The 13803-nt window shown below is 40.9% G+C and overlaps 2 non-coding genes across 2 annotated transcripts; both read left to right on the top strand.

Annotated features, from left to right (window-relative positions):
* Positions 1-5768: 5768 nt before the first annotated feature.
* On the top strand, positions 5769-5841 carry TRNAA-AGC (transfer RNA alanine (anticodon AGC)). Its single transcript has one exon. It is a non-coding gene; the product is annotated as a tRNA-Ala (tRNA).
* A 1220-nt stretch (positions 5842-7061) lies between these two features.
* TRNAA-AGC (transfer RNA alanine (anticodon AGC)) lies at positions 7062-7134 on the top strand. The gene has a single exon. It is a non-coding gene; the product is annotated as a tRNA-Ala (tRNA).
* Positions 7135-13803: the final 6669 nt, after the last annotated feature.

The raw sequence follows: 13803 nt of genomic DNA on the forward strand, positions 1-13803 counted from the left end.
GCCTACACAGGTAGTGGTGGTAGGGGACTCAATTATCAGGAAAGCTAGACAGGTTGTGACGGTAGGGTAACACATACGGTTTGCTGTCTCCCGGGTGTTGTGGGCCGGGTGGACAGAGGGGCTGTCTTTCTAATCATCATCACCTTAACCAGTCGCTCGTTAGACAGTTCATTTAACTCTCTGTGTGCTGGTCAAGTTGAATCTGGGGGATTGGTAGAGGTCTGGGGATCGATACCCGCATTCTCCAGTATGTGTTTTCATTTTAATGTTCCTGTTTTCAGTTCGGGTTCAGACAGAGGAAATAATCAGCTATTCTCCATTATCTTCCTGCGCTGCAGACCGGGGCCGACTCGCTGCTCTTAGCCTCGTTTACAGGATTTGAACTGGGAGGAGAGCAGCATGTGGAATGGATGTGTATTTGTATTTATTAATCGGAGTATCCAGCGCTTCACAGCATCAGAAAAGCAGAACGGTACAGGGGACTCGGAGAAATGACTACAAAAGCAACAAAACAATGTCATGTACCAGATAGCAGAGTGGCGCAGCGGAAGCGTGCTGGGCCCATAACCCAGAGGTCAATGGATCGAAACCATCCTCTGCTAGATTTTTATTTTTACCCCACTCTCAATAATTTCTGAATAGACCTCCTGCCTGCAGGTTTTTCATATTTATTAAAAACTATAGTAACATAGTAACATAGTTCATAAGGTTGAAAAAAGACCAAAGTCCATCAAGTTCAACCTATATACATATTGTGTCCCTACTGTGTTGATCCAGAGGAAGGCAAAAAAACCCTTATGAAGCAGATGCCAATTGCCCCATACCAGGGGGAAAATTCCTTCCCGACTCCAAATATGGCAATCAGAATAAATCCCTGGATCAACGTTCTGTTCCTATTAATCTAATATCCAGAACTTGTAATATTATTGCTTTCAAGAAACACGTCCAGGCTCCTTTTGAACTCTTTTATTGAGTTTACCATTACCACCTCCTCTGGCAGAGAGTTCCATAATCTCACCGCTCTTACTGTAAAGAACCCCCGTCTGTGCTGGTGTAGAAACCTTCTTTCCTCCAACCGTAGAGGATGTCCCCTTGTTATAGATACAGTCCTGGGAGTGATCTCTGTACTGTCCCCTTATATATTTATACATAGTTATTAAATCCCCCCTAAGCCGTCTTTTTTCCAAACTAAATAACCCTAATTCTGATAATCTTTCTGGGTACTGTAGTCCTCCCATTCCCCTTATTACTCTGGTTGCCCGTCTTTGAACCCTCTCCAGCTCCACTATATCTTTCTTGTACACTGGTGCCCAGTACTGTACACAGTATTCCATGTGTGGTCTGACTAGTGACTTGTACAGTGGTAGAATGATTTCCTTGTCGTGGGCATCTATGCCCCTTTTGATGCACCCCATGATTTTATTTGCCTTAGCAGCAGCTGCCTGACACTGGTCGCTACAGGTAAATTTACTGTTAACTAAAACTCCTAAGTCCTTTTCCATGTCAGTCGTCCCCAGTGTTTTCCCATTTAATACATATTCCCAGCCTGGATTTTTCTTCCCCATGTGCATAACCTTACATTTATCTGTGTTGAACCTCATCTGCCACATCCCAGCCCAAGCCTCCAACCTATGCAGATCCATTTGTAATCGTGCACTGTCCTCTATTGTGTTAACCACGTTACAGAGCTTAGTATCGTCTGCAAAGATTGATACTTTACTATACAATCCCTCTACAAGGTCATTAATAAATATATTAAAAAGAATAGGACCCAAAACTGACCCCTGTGGTACCCCACTAGCAACAGTCACCCACTCAGAGTATGTACCATTAATAACCACCCTCTGTTTCCTATCACTGAGCCAGTTACTTACCCCCATACACACATTCTCCCCCAGCCCAAGCATTCTCATTTTATGTACCAGCCTTTTATGTGGCACCGTATCAAATGCTTTGGAAAAATCAAGATATACGACATCCAGCGATTCACCCCGATCCAGTCTTGAGCTCACCTCCTCATAAAAGCTGATCAGGTTAGTTTGACCGATCCCTTGTAAACCCAATGCTGATATGGAGTCATACACTTATTTTCATTGAGATTCTCCAAAATAGCATCTCTTAGGAAACCCTCAAACAGTTTACACACAACAGAGGTTAAACTAACAGGCCTATAATTCCCCGGGTCACTTTTTGTCCCCTTTTTGAATATTGGCACAACATTTGCTATGCGCCAGTCCTGGGGAACAGACCCTGTCACTATAGAGTCCTTGAATATTAGAAATAGGGGTCTGTCTATTACATTGCTTAACTCCCTTAGAACGCGGGGGTGAATGCCATCTGGACCTGGTGATTTGTCTATTTTGATTTTTTTTAGGCGGCACTGCACTTCTTCCTGGGTTAGACAGGCGACATGTACTGGGGCGTTTATCTCATCCTGCTGTATATTACCTGGCATTTCATTTTCCTCTGTGAATACAGCAGAGAAGAATATATTTAATAGATTAGCTTTTTCCTGATCCCCGTCTATAACTTCTCCCTCATTACTTTTTAAGGGGCCAACGCTTTCATTGTTAACCTTTTTACTATTTATATAGGTAAAGAACATTTTGGGGTTTGTCTTACTCTCTTTGGCAATGAGTCTTTCTTTCTCCACTTTTGCTGCTTTTATCTGATTTTTACATATTTTATTTTTTTCCCGATAGCTTTTTAGTGCTTCCTCACTGCCTTCCTGTTTTAGTAGCTTAAATGCCTTTTTTTTGCCATTTATTACCCCCTTTACATTTTTATTTATCCACATTGGTTTTCTCTTGTTCCTGACTCTTTTATTCCCATACGGTATGTACCTTTCACAGTGAGAATTTAAGATATCCTTAAAAATCTCCCATTGAGTGTCTGTACTCTTGTTTTTGAGGACATTTTCCCAATTTACAGTGTTAAGGGCTTCTCTTAGTTGATCAAACTTTGCCCTCCTAAAGTGCATAGTTCTTGTGGCTCCTCTAAGAGTTCCCTTATTGAAGGACAAGTTATAATGCATCATATTGTGATCACTATTTCCTAGATGTCCCCTGACCTGCACATTAGTTACTCTGTCAGGTCTGTTGGTTAATATTAAGTCCAGTAGGGCGCCCCCTCTGGTCGGGTCCTGTACCATTTGGGACAGATAATTATCCTTACTTATAGTCAGAAACCGGTTTCCTTTATGAGATTCACAGGTCTCTGTTTCCCAGTTTATGTCGGGATAGTTAAAGTCCCCCATAATAACCACCTCATTGTGATTAGCTGCCTTGTTTATTTGCTTTAATAATTGATCTTCTGCTGCTTCCATTATATTTGGTGGCTTATAGCAAACCCCGATCAGTATTTTATTATTTTTCTTTCCATATATTTCTACCCATAATGACTCCACATTATCATTTCCCTCACATATATTCTCCCGCAGTGTGGCCTTTAGGCTGGACTTTACATAAAGGCAAACTCCTCCCCCTTTTCGTTTTTTCCGATCCTTCCTGAATAGACTATACCCCTGTATGTTAACCGCCCAGTCATAGCTATCATCCAACCATGTCTCTGTTATACCCACTATGTCATAGTTTTCTTCAGACATTATTAACTCCAGTTCGTCAGTTTTATTGGTCAGACTTCTGGCATTAGTAAGCATACAATTTAGAGGTGTATGGTTTTTTTCCCTATGAAGCCTATCCCTATTAACTATTCTAACCCCTCCCTCCGCTCCACCCCCAGGTACATTTATAAGCCCCAGCTTTCTATCTACACCATCTTCCCCTTCTATATTGTAGTTTCCCTCCCCCCCTTTACCTAGTTTAAACACTCCTCCACCCTTCTGGCCATCTTCTCCCCGAGCACAGCTGCACCCTCCCCATTGAGGTGCAGCCCGTCCCTACCGTAGAGCCTGTATCCGACAGAGAAGTCGGCCCAGTTCTCCATGAACCCAAACCCCTCCTTCCTACACCAGCTTCTGAGCCACTTGTTTAGCTCCCTAATCTCCCGCTGCCTCTCTGGTGTGGCACGTGGTACAGGTAATATTTCAGAAAATACTACCTTGGAGGTCCTTGCCTTAAGCTTGCTACCTAAGTCCCTGAAATCATTTTTAAGGACACTCCGCCTACCTCTCACTTTGTCATTGGTGCCAATGTGCACCATGACTGCTGGGTCTTCTCCAGCCCCTCCCAGTAATCTGTCAACCCGATCCGCGATGTGCCGAACGCGAGCGCCAGGCAGACAACACACTGTTCGGCGATCCCGGTCTTTGTGACAGATCGCCCTGTCTGTCCCCCTAATAATTGAGTCCCCCACTACCAGCACCTGTCTGGCCTGCCCTGCGCTCCTCCTTCCCTCCTTACTGGAGCAGACACCCCTCTGGTGGTCAGAGGCAGTGACTTGCTGCAGTACTGCTAACTCTGAACTAACATCCCCCTCATCTGCCAACCGGGCAAACTTGTTGGGGTGTGCTAGATCAGGACTAGCCTCCCTGGCGCTTTTCCCCCTACCCCGCCTTCTAACTGTAACCCAGCTAGCTGCCTGACTGTCCTGTACCTCCATCCCGCTATCCTCCCCCACCTCTACCTGCGAGAGAGCTTGCTCAGTGAGCAGCAGACTCCTCTCCAAGTTGTCAATAGATCTCAGTGTTGCCAGTTGCTCCTTTAGACTCAGGATTTGTGCTTCCAAATGAGCAACCCGCACACATCTCGCACAGCAATATGCACCCTCGAAGCGCTGATCAAGGATTGCATACATTGAGCAAGATGTACACCTGACCGCATTGTCAAACATGGAGGACATCTTGGCAATGGGGATAGCTCAAATAACTGGCAAAAACAGACAGTAAGGTGCAATATATATATATATATATATATATATATATATATATATAAATATATGGAATCACAAGGATTTATACTTTACCCTCCTTCTTGCTTTTTAACTCCTTCTTTGCTTGTAACTCCTCACTTAGAGATGTCACTTAGGAGATTCGCCCCAGCTCAGGATTCGCTTGTGTGTCCAAGCTAAATGCAACTGCAAAAGCCAAGCAGAACTCACAGAGACTATGATTGAGAAAAATGCATTTCTTGTTTTTATTTCCTTTTATTTGCTAACCTGCCCCCCCAGTTATGCACATCTGCCCCACGGCATGCCACTCTGCCCCTCAGATTTGCCTTATACCCCCTATATGCCACCCTGCCTCCCTGAAATACCTTATACACTCTCTATTTGCCACTTTGCCCCCCAGATATGCCTTATACCCCCTGATTTGCCACTCTGCCCTCCTGATAGGCCCCCCTGACTTACCGATGCGTCTCTAGATTTGCCCCGTGCTCCAAACTCCCTGGTATCTAGCGGGGGCAGTTGGGGCTTCTATTTCTGAGCACCAGAAAGTCACACTTGTGCTTCATCATAGAAGCCCCAGCAGAAGTGCCAGGCAGCAGCAGAGTTTTTCTGCATCGCACAGACGTCCACCGGTTGCCAGAGAGGAGGATCCTGCAGTGCTGGGGGGCACCTGGATCTTAGTCTTTTAGTCAAAAACTACCTTGAATATAAGACGAGGGGTATTTTTCAGAGCATTTGCTCTGAAAAAAACTTGTCTTAAAATCAAGCAAACACGGTAATACAAACCTGCTTGGCGCACGCTGATAATATAAAGAAAAATGTAGATCTTTAAACGCAGATTGTGTGTTTTGGCTCTCTGTGGGTGGAGGAAAACCACAAGAAGTAAAAAAAATGACCCTATGATGTCAGCATCTGGCATGTCAGGGGGATTAGCTCAAATGGTAGAGCGCTCGCTTAGCATGTGAGAGGTAGCGGGATCGATGCCCGCATCCTCCAGCAAAGTTTTCTTTTCTTTTTCCAAAAAATATTTTATCATTATATATATGAATACATATAATACAGATAATATAATTGAAGTAGCCACAACCACATGTACCACTAGCCACTTTACAGAAAACTATTCCCTCCGGTTCTTCATGGATTGAAACAGAGCGAGATAATATGCAGCTGCCTGAAAACATTGTATTATTTGGCAAACAATAGAAAAGTTTAAGAAATGAAAATCTTTTAAAAAATTGTCTTACTTAACAGTAATTGGCATGTTTGGAACAGTTTAATGTCACTAACACCTTGGCTAAATGATCTTTTTTTCTTACAGAACGCTTACTTGAATTAGAAGCTGCAGCCCTGCAGCAGACCTCCCCGCTATGCTATCCTTATCTTCCTGGACTGCAGACCAGGGCCGACTCGCTGTTAGCCTTATTTACAGGGTTTGAACTGTATGTGAAATGGATGTGTATTTGTGTTTATGAATAAGTGTATCCAGTGCCTTACCACATCAGAAAAGCAGATCTTTACGGGGGACTCGGAGAAATGACTACAAAACCAACACCACCAACCAACACCACCAACAAACACCACCAACCCCAACACCAACCCCAACACCAACCCCAACACCAAGCAGCAGAGTGGCGCAGCGGAAGCGTGCTGGGCCCATAACCCAGGGGTCGATGGATTGAAACCATCCTCTGCTAGATTTTTATTTTTACCCCATTTTCATTTTTTTTTTTATTTCATCCCCCCTCGCAGTCACACACTCTCAATCATTTCTGAATAGACCTCCTGCCTGCAGGATTTTCATATTTATTAAAAACTATGATTGAGAAAAATGCATTTCTTGTTTTTATTTCCTTTTATTTGCTAACCTGCCCCCCCAGTTATGTACATCTGCCCCACGGCATGCCCCTCTGCCCCTCAGATTTGCCTTATACCCCCTATATGCCACCCTGCCTCCCTGAAATACATTTCTGCTAGGAGGCTCATTCCCCCCCTCCACTCTCTGTTTAAATTTACTTTTATTAATTTGGGGCTAAAGGAGATTCTGCAGATCCCCCCCATCTGAACTCCATCAGTCAACTTGTAAAGAATTTAATTTAAAGTGTGATCTGCATCTGTACACCAAGCGTTAATGAATGGGTCTCATTACAGCACCTTAAGCCATCACTCGTTGGCCTGTTCATTTCAGTCTCTGTGGGTGGAACCAAACATAAGTGTTTGGGGGATTAGCTCAAATGGTAGAGCGCTCGCTTAGCATGCGAGAGGTAGCGGGATCGATGCCCGTATCCTCCAGCAAAGATCTTTATTATTTGAACCTTCTCACCTTCTCTGTCCTGTCCCAGGGCTTATAATTCTTTCTGTCTGACGACAAGCAGATAGAAAATATCTACATGATCTGCGCAGCACAAAAGATAAAACTAAAAAAATTATATTAAAACATATGAAAATATATAACAGAAAACACAGTGTATTCTTTATCGGTTATCAGATATAAATCACTGTTAAATCCTGTCCAATTACACATAACACATTTTAATTTTTTAAAACATACAGTGGTTATTATGGTTCTCTTTTTTAAACCCCTTTCTAAAATAACTGATCTACCCACAGTCACATGTGCCTCCCTCTCCAACCATCTCAAACCTCTTCTTTCTTCCATCTGGGTCGGCATGTCTGGGAATTTCTAGGTATGGGGATGTCTCGGTTTATTTCATTTTTTTGCGTTTGCATGTCGCTGAGTTCATATATACTTTCCGACAGTGAGAGACGTACAGCGATAAATATTGATTATAGTTTTTTTCTTATTTTTATCATCTTTCTTGTTTGCGCAACACATTAGCTCTTCATGTATGTGTATTTCTATTTATTAATAGGTGTATCTAGTGCATTACAACATCCTAAAAACAGAACTGTGCGGGGGACTTAGAGCAATGACTACAAAGCTAACAACACCAACAACGTTACCACCGGGAAGCAGAGTGGCGCAGCGGAAGCGTGCTGGGCCCATAACCCAGAGGTCGATGGATCGAAACCATCCTCTGCTAGGTGGCTAATTGTTTTCCTCCACTTTTTCCTCTCTTTAAAATTACTTTTATTTGTTTTATTAATTATCTTCACTTTGTAATCATACTATAATACAGATATAACACATATCTCGTCTGTCTTATCTTCCCTCCATACGATACATGTTGGGATCCTTAACCTTGTCTGATAATTTGCATTTTAGAGGGACAGAGATGAGCTCAGCCATTTTACTAATGAATAATAAAAGGTGTTCTCCTTTAAGGCAATAATAATTCCTTAACAGTAATTGGCACATATAAAACAGCTATGCGAAGTCTGCCCTTAAAGGGACAGTTTAATGTTGCTGACGCCCAGAATAAAAAAAAAATAAACTAAAATTTTAAAACCCTGGTCCTTAAGGAGTCGAGGAACATATAAGACCGAACTTCTATGCCACCTATGTGCCGGTGTTTATAGGCCTACTAAACCCCTCAGCCCCGAGTATTGTTGCTTCTTTGTGTTTCTATTTCAAATCAAACAAAAATGTTTTTTTGTGTACAACAAATACTTATATTAATTACAACAATGAAAACTGCGTTTTTGGAGCCGGAATTGAACCAGCGATCTAAAGATGTCTGGGAACTGATTACAGTCCTACCCGCTACCAGATAAATTATCAAAGTCTAAATTAGAACTGCATTGTTTGGTTTAATATTTTTCACAGATTTCCATCATATACCACTAAGGGGCGCTCTTGTCTAAGCAATGATTAAACAGAACTCATCTCGTGTCCAGGAATCTACTAATTATTCGTTCCTTATCTACTGGAGGTTAAATCAGTTTGATTGCCTTAACAAGAATCCTGTAACCAGAATGGAGTTTTCTCTCCCTTAAAAATACTCTTATTACCGGATCCAGAGTACATGCCAGACAAAAGACAATTCTATAAATGATAGACAAGATGCAATATAGTATTCTCCTACATAAAATAAACAAAAGAAAAATCTAGACATAAAATATTATATCAGTCTTACTAAAAATTAATATAATATGAAAAAGCAAAGTTATAAAGTGTTTGAGGGGAAGTCGTAGCTAATGGGATACGAAGATAGAACAGCTGGGGCTAAAGGAGATTCTGCAGATCCCCCCCATCTGAACTCCATCAGTCAACTTGTAAAGGATTTAATTTAAAGTGTGATCTGCATCTGTACACCAAGCTTTAATGAATGGGTCTCATTACAGCACCTTAAGCCATCACTCTTTGGCCTGTCCAGGTAATTAGAACATGTTTTGGGGGATTAGCTCAAATGGTAGCGCACTTGCTTAGCATGCGAGAGATAGACACATTGATGCCTGCATCCTCCAGTTTTTTTTTGTTCGTTTCTTTTATTTATTTTTTTTAAACAAAATCTTGTCCCATTATAGATAAAGTATTTTATTATTTCAAATGTTTGTTTATTCGACCATAAACAAGGGATAGAAAACATACAGTGATACCTTAAAAGTTAGAAGAGATAGAACAGGGATTGTATAACTTAATAAGCCAGTGGGTGGGTTTATCGGTGCATATTTCATAAGTGTACCCATATACCCATTCACCTGGATAAGTGTAGTTATTGTAGCTAGAAAACACATTAGCCTTCAGGAGATATATCCGAATACATATTGTGATTTCATTGATATGTGTTTGGATGTATCTGTTGTTGGATCAGTCGTAATCTTAAGCACATAACACATTCATAAATCTTTTAGATGGTATGCTGTAGATAAAGCATTAATCCATCTGATTGATATTTTAATAACACAATTCCCTAGTTCCCTCAAAAGAAAACTTAACATTGGCGACCACGAAGGGACTGAAAATCTTTTGTATTTTTCCAGGATCAACACCTAGCTTTGTTGTATGACATTGAAGGGTTTTGGAGGGTTTCAGGCTGAAGCAGCCAACCACCAGTAACAGGGTCACTTTGTTGGTTTATGGTTTTAAATATTAAAAGAAGCAGCTGCATTAAGTTTTGAAGGTGGCAAATGTTGGATAATTTCAGAAGAGCTAGCGAACACTGAAAAGAGGACAGTAAGACCACTGGATGTTTTGTTTTATTTTTGTTAAAAACCCAAAGGTCAAAGAGCCTGGTTTTTAGTTTTATTTTAAAAGGTGAAAGAACCTATTTTTTTTGTTGATGTTTTGTTTTATTTTGTTAAAAACCCAAAAGGTAAAAGAGCCTGGTTTTTAGTTTTATTTTTTGTTTTAAAGGTAAAAGCCTATTTTTGTTTTATTTTGTTGTTGCTTAAAGGTAAAAGCCTATTTTTGTTTTATTTTGTTGTTGCTTAAAGGTAAAAGCCTATTTTTGTTTTATTTTGATTTTGTTATCCGTAAAGTTAAAAGGACTTATGGTTTTGTTTTATTTGGTTTCTATTGGTTAGCCTATAATTTTGTAACTTTGGAGTAATTGATTTGGTTTTATTTTGATCTTAAATTCAGATTTTGGTTTTAATGCCAGTGTAATCTGGTTGAATAATTAGTTTAAAAAAATTAGTTTGGCGGTAGCTTTGATTTGAGTAAAATATGGAAGCAGTTTCACAATTAGAAAGTTTTGTTATCAAATATATTGATGAACACAAAAGTTCAGAGTTTGCTTGTGAGACAAAATTACAAAATGATCCTTGGGCCTATGTTCAGGAGCTTTTTGATACAGAGGTTACTACCTCAAAGAAATTGAAAAAGAAAAATAAGAAAGGTATGGCAGTGGCTAGTCTCTTTGCTGCATGCAACGCAATGAACGGCAAATTAATTGAGTGTCAGCAAACCATCCAAGAAGTAAAAAGAGAAAATGAGTTGACACAACAAGAAAATGAAGTTGTTAAAAAAGAAAATAGTGAATATAAAGTAATGCTAGCAGAGAGCCAGACTGAGCAGAAACGTCTTAAGGACATGCACATCCAGCTCAGTTCTGCGGGGCAACATAAGTCTATAGACCATGCCCCATGTAGAGAAAGAGAGATTCAGTTGTTAAAATCACTTGTTGTTTTAAAAGAACAAAACATGATGATTCAGGAATTGAAATGTAAACCATCTGCTCCTATGTGTGCATACGTAATGAATGATTGGGAGGAGCCCTACCCAGACACCTGGGACAATGATTCTACTGAATCCAACAATTGTGTACCAATTGCATTAGGGGAAGTTGTTGACCCGCACAGTAGGGCAGAATGTTCCATATTGATAGAACAACAGAATGTTGAGAATGGGCAGGCTGACACAATGAAAACCCCTGTCTCTGTAAGAACATGTCTGTTTCCTTCTACAGGAGGAAATGATACAATGTTGGGCTATGACAGTGCAGGTAGAACATTATATAATGCACCAATTCATAATCAACCCTTACAACCTTTAGAAGGCCCATACTGCCCAGGGGAAGATAACACTCCCTACAATCCAAAGTGGGTAAAAAGGTCACAGCCTCAAAACAGGTTTTTCTGGGTTAGACTTGAATGGAAAGGAGGAGGAAGGGACTTTTCTCATACCTGGTATCAAAACAAAAGGTATAGAGAACAAAACACTCCTTCCTATTTTGAATTAAAAAAAACAATTAAGGGAACTGCAACAGCAAACAGGGCAGGGCAGAACAGATAGTACCCACAATGCAGTTCCATCTTACAAAAAATTAAGTGGACAATTAAGAGATGGAATTAAAAACCCAGGACCAGGCAGGTGATTTAAAGGCTTCCCAGCATCACCTGGTCCCAGCTAATCAATGACGGGAACAGGCTCCCAAATATGTCGCACCTATAACTCTGGATAGGTGTGGGCGCCCTCAAGTATCAGCAGTGATAAGGGGCCATCAGTGCAAAATGATACTTGACACAGGAGCTGCCATTTCCATTTTACATACTCAAGAATCACCACTATCATCAAGGGAACCATTATGTACAAGTCTGCTGGGATATGATTTTTTGGTAACCAATGATTGTATGTTAGATTTGACTAACCTCATGTTGTTACAAAGTTCTCCCAACACAGGTACGAAGACCGTGGTAATTCCAGATTCACATGCAATAGCAGCCATCAAACTAAATGGTGTTAAATATGATTTGTTAAAACTAACAGAGAGCCATCCAGACAAACAAGTGTTAGAAGCCATTTTAGGAAAACATTCCAAAATGAGGGATCACTTAACCAAATTCTTCTCCCACAAGAATCTTTTGCAAAATGTGGATGATTTACTCCTAGCGACTAGTTATAAACAGCAACGTATACAACTGGATGAACTTCGAGGAATCCTGAAAGAGGCTGGAGTGAAGGGTAACCCTACAAAAGCTCAGATATCACGTGAGTCTGTATCATTTTTAGGAATTTCCATCACATCAGATGGTCGAGCAGTGGCGTCAGACAAGGTAAAATCCATCCTTTGTTTACCTCTACCTGTCAGTATTCCTACTATAAGATCTTTTCTAAGACTAATAAACTAATTGATATGTTTTATTATCAATGGCGCAAAAATTTTCACACGTACCTGGAGTATGCAATATAAAGGCACATTCAACACGTTCACCACATTGGAAACTAAATGTGACTGCTGACTTACTAGCAAAACAGGGAGCACAAGGGGGCGACGTGTGGGAAATGCCAGAAACAAATACTGTGTGCCCCACTGTTTGTGCCGTAACTAAGCTAACAATTGTAACACCAGATATATCAGACGTTCAAATGCAGGACCCGGAGATTAAAAAGAAATTGACAAATTAACAGTTTGACCTAACAGAGGGAAATATAGAAAAGATATAGGACATGGTGATCATATGTTTGTCTCTTAAAATTTTTGTTTGTCTCATATACAGGAAGATGAGGGCCGTGGGCGTGGTTGCATGTCAACAACCCGTCGTAAGACTCAATAAAGACAAAGATTAAATATTCTGCGATGAGGGAGAAGCAGTCTTCCTCCCTGTTTATGTGGAAGGAACAAGAGATCATAAAGTTGGGGAAGCTCCGACCTACAAAGATAGAGTCACCGTTTTTCCAAATGGGTCACTGTTCCATGACGCACGCCTTGAGGATACTGGGAAGTGGGCATATTATTTTATCGTGAACCTTGGCTCACAAAACGCAGAGTCTCAGGTCCCTGGAACGATTTATCTCAAGGTATACCCTAGAGCAAAGTCATCAACTGTCCATGCAACGGTGGCAACAACAACCATGGGACATAAAACAAACAGATCTATGGAATGCCCGGTAACACAGGAAGGGTCCACAAGTGGCCTCACGGCTATCTCCATTCCTGGAACTCTGTATAATAATGTAAAATTCATACATGTACCGGTGGTGGTAAATTTGTCCAAGTGGGATATGGCGGAATTCGGGTATTGTGAAAGAAGTAGTGTCTTTGTTTTATTCGTCATTATTAGCCGATTTAGTTTTATCCTATGCACGCAGGACTCAAGATCCCTTCACAGGGCAGGAGGTTTCCCATCTAAAAGGTACTCATAGGCTGAGGAGAGTAAGGAGTCTGGAGGGAATAATTGGGACAGCCACGGGACTCTTTGGGTCAGGGATGTCCATTTGGAATAGGGCAGATTTAAAGGCAATACGAGCTCATATCAATAAGTTTGAACAACAAGAAGGAAAGCACGTTTTGAAACCTGTCCTGCAGGGGATCGAGGGTCTTACAATATTGAACATGCATGACATAGCAAAATTGTTTTCCAGAACGCAAGTAAAACTGAATGCGCTCATAGAAGAAAACAATCAGAGAGTTACAGAAAACAAAGAAGGGCGAGAGATTATATGTACAGCCTATGGGAGCTTTGTTTTGAATAAAATAAGTAATATTATAAGGGATATACAGTCAGGGAAAATTCCAGATATATTGAAGGATAAGGACCTCACCCGCTGGTACTGTCCTCAGGGGTACTATAGCAATGGGAACTGTACACCTCTACCGGTAACAGTAATCCGTAATC

Source organism: Sceloporus occidentalis, unplaced genomic scaffold, assembly GCF_023333645.1.
Source record: "Sceloporus occidentalis isolate IW3139 unplaced genomic scaffold, rSceOcc1.0.p SCAF_111, whole genome shotgun sequence".
NCBI lineage: Eukaryota > Metazoa > Chordata > Lepidosauria > Squamata > Phrynosomatidae > Sceloporus > Sceloporus occidentalis.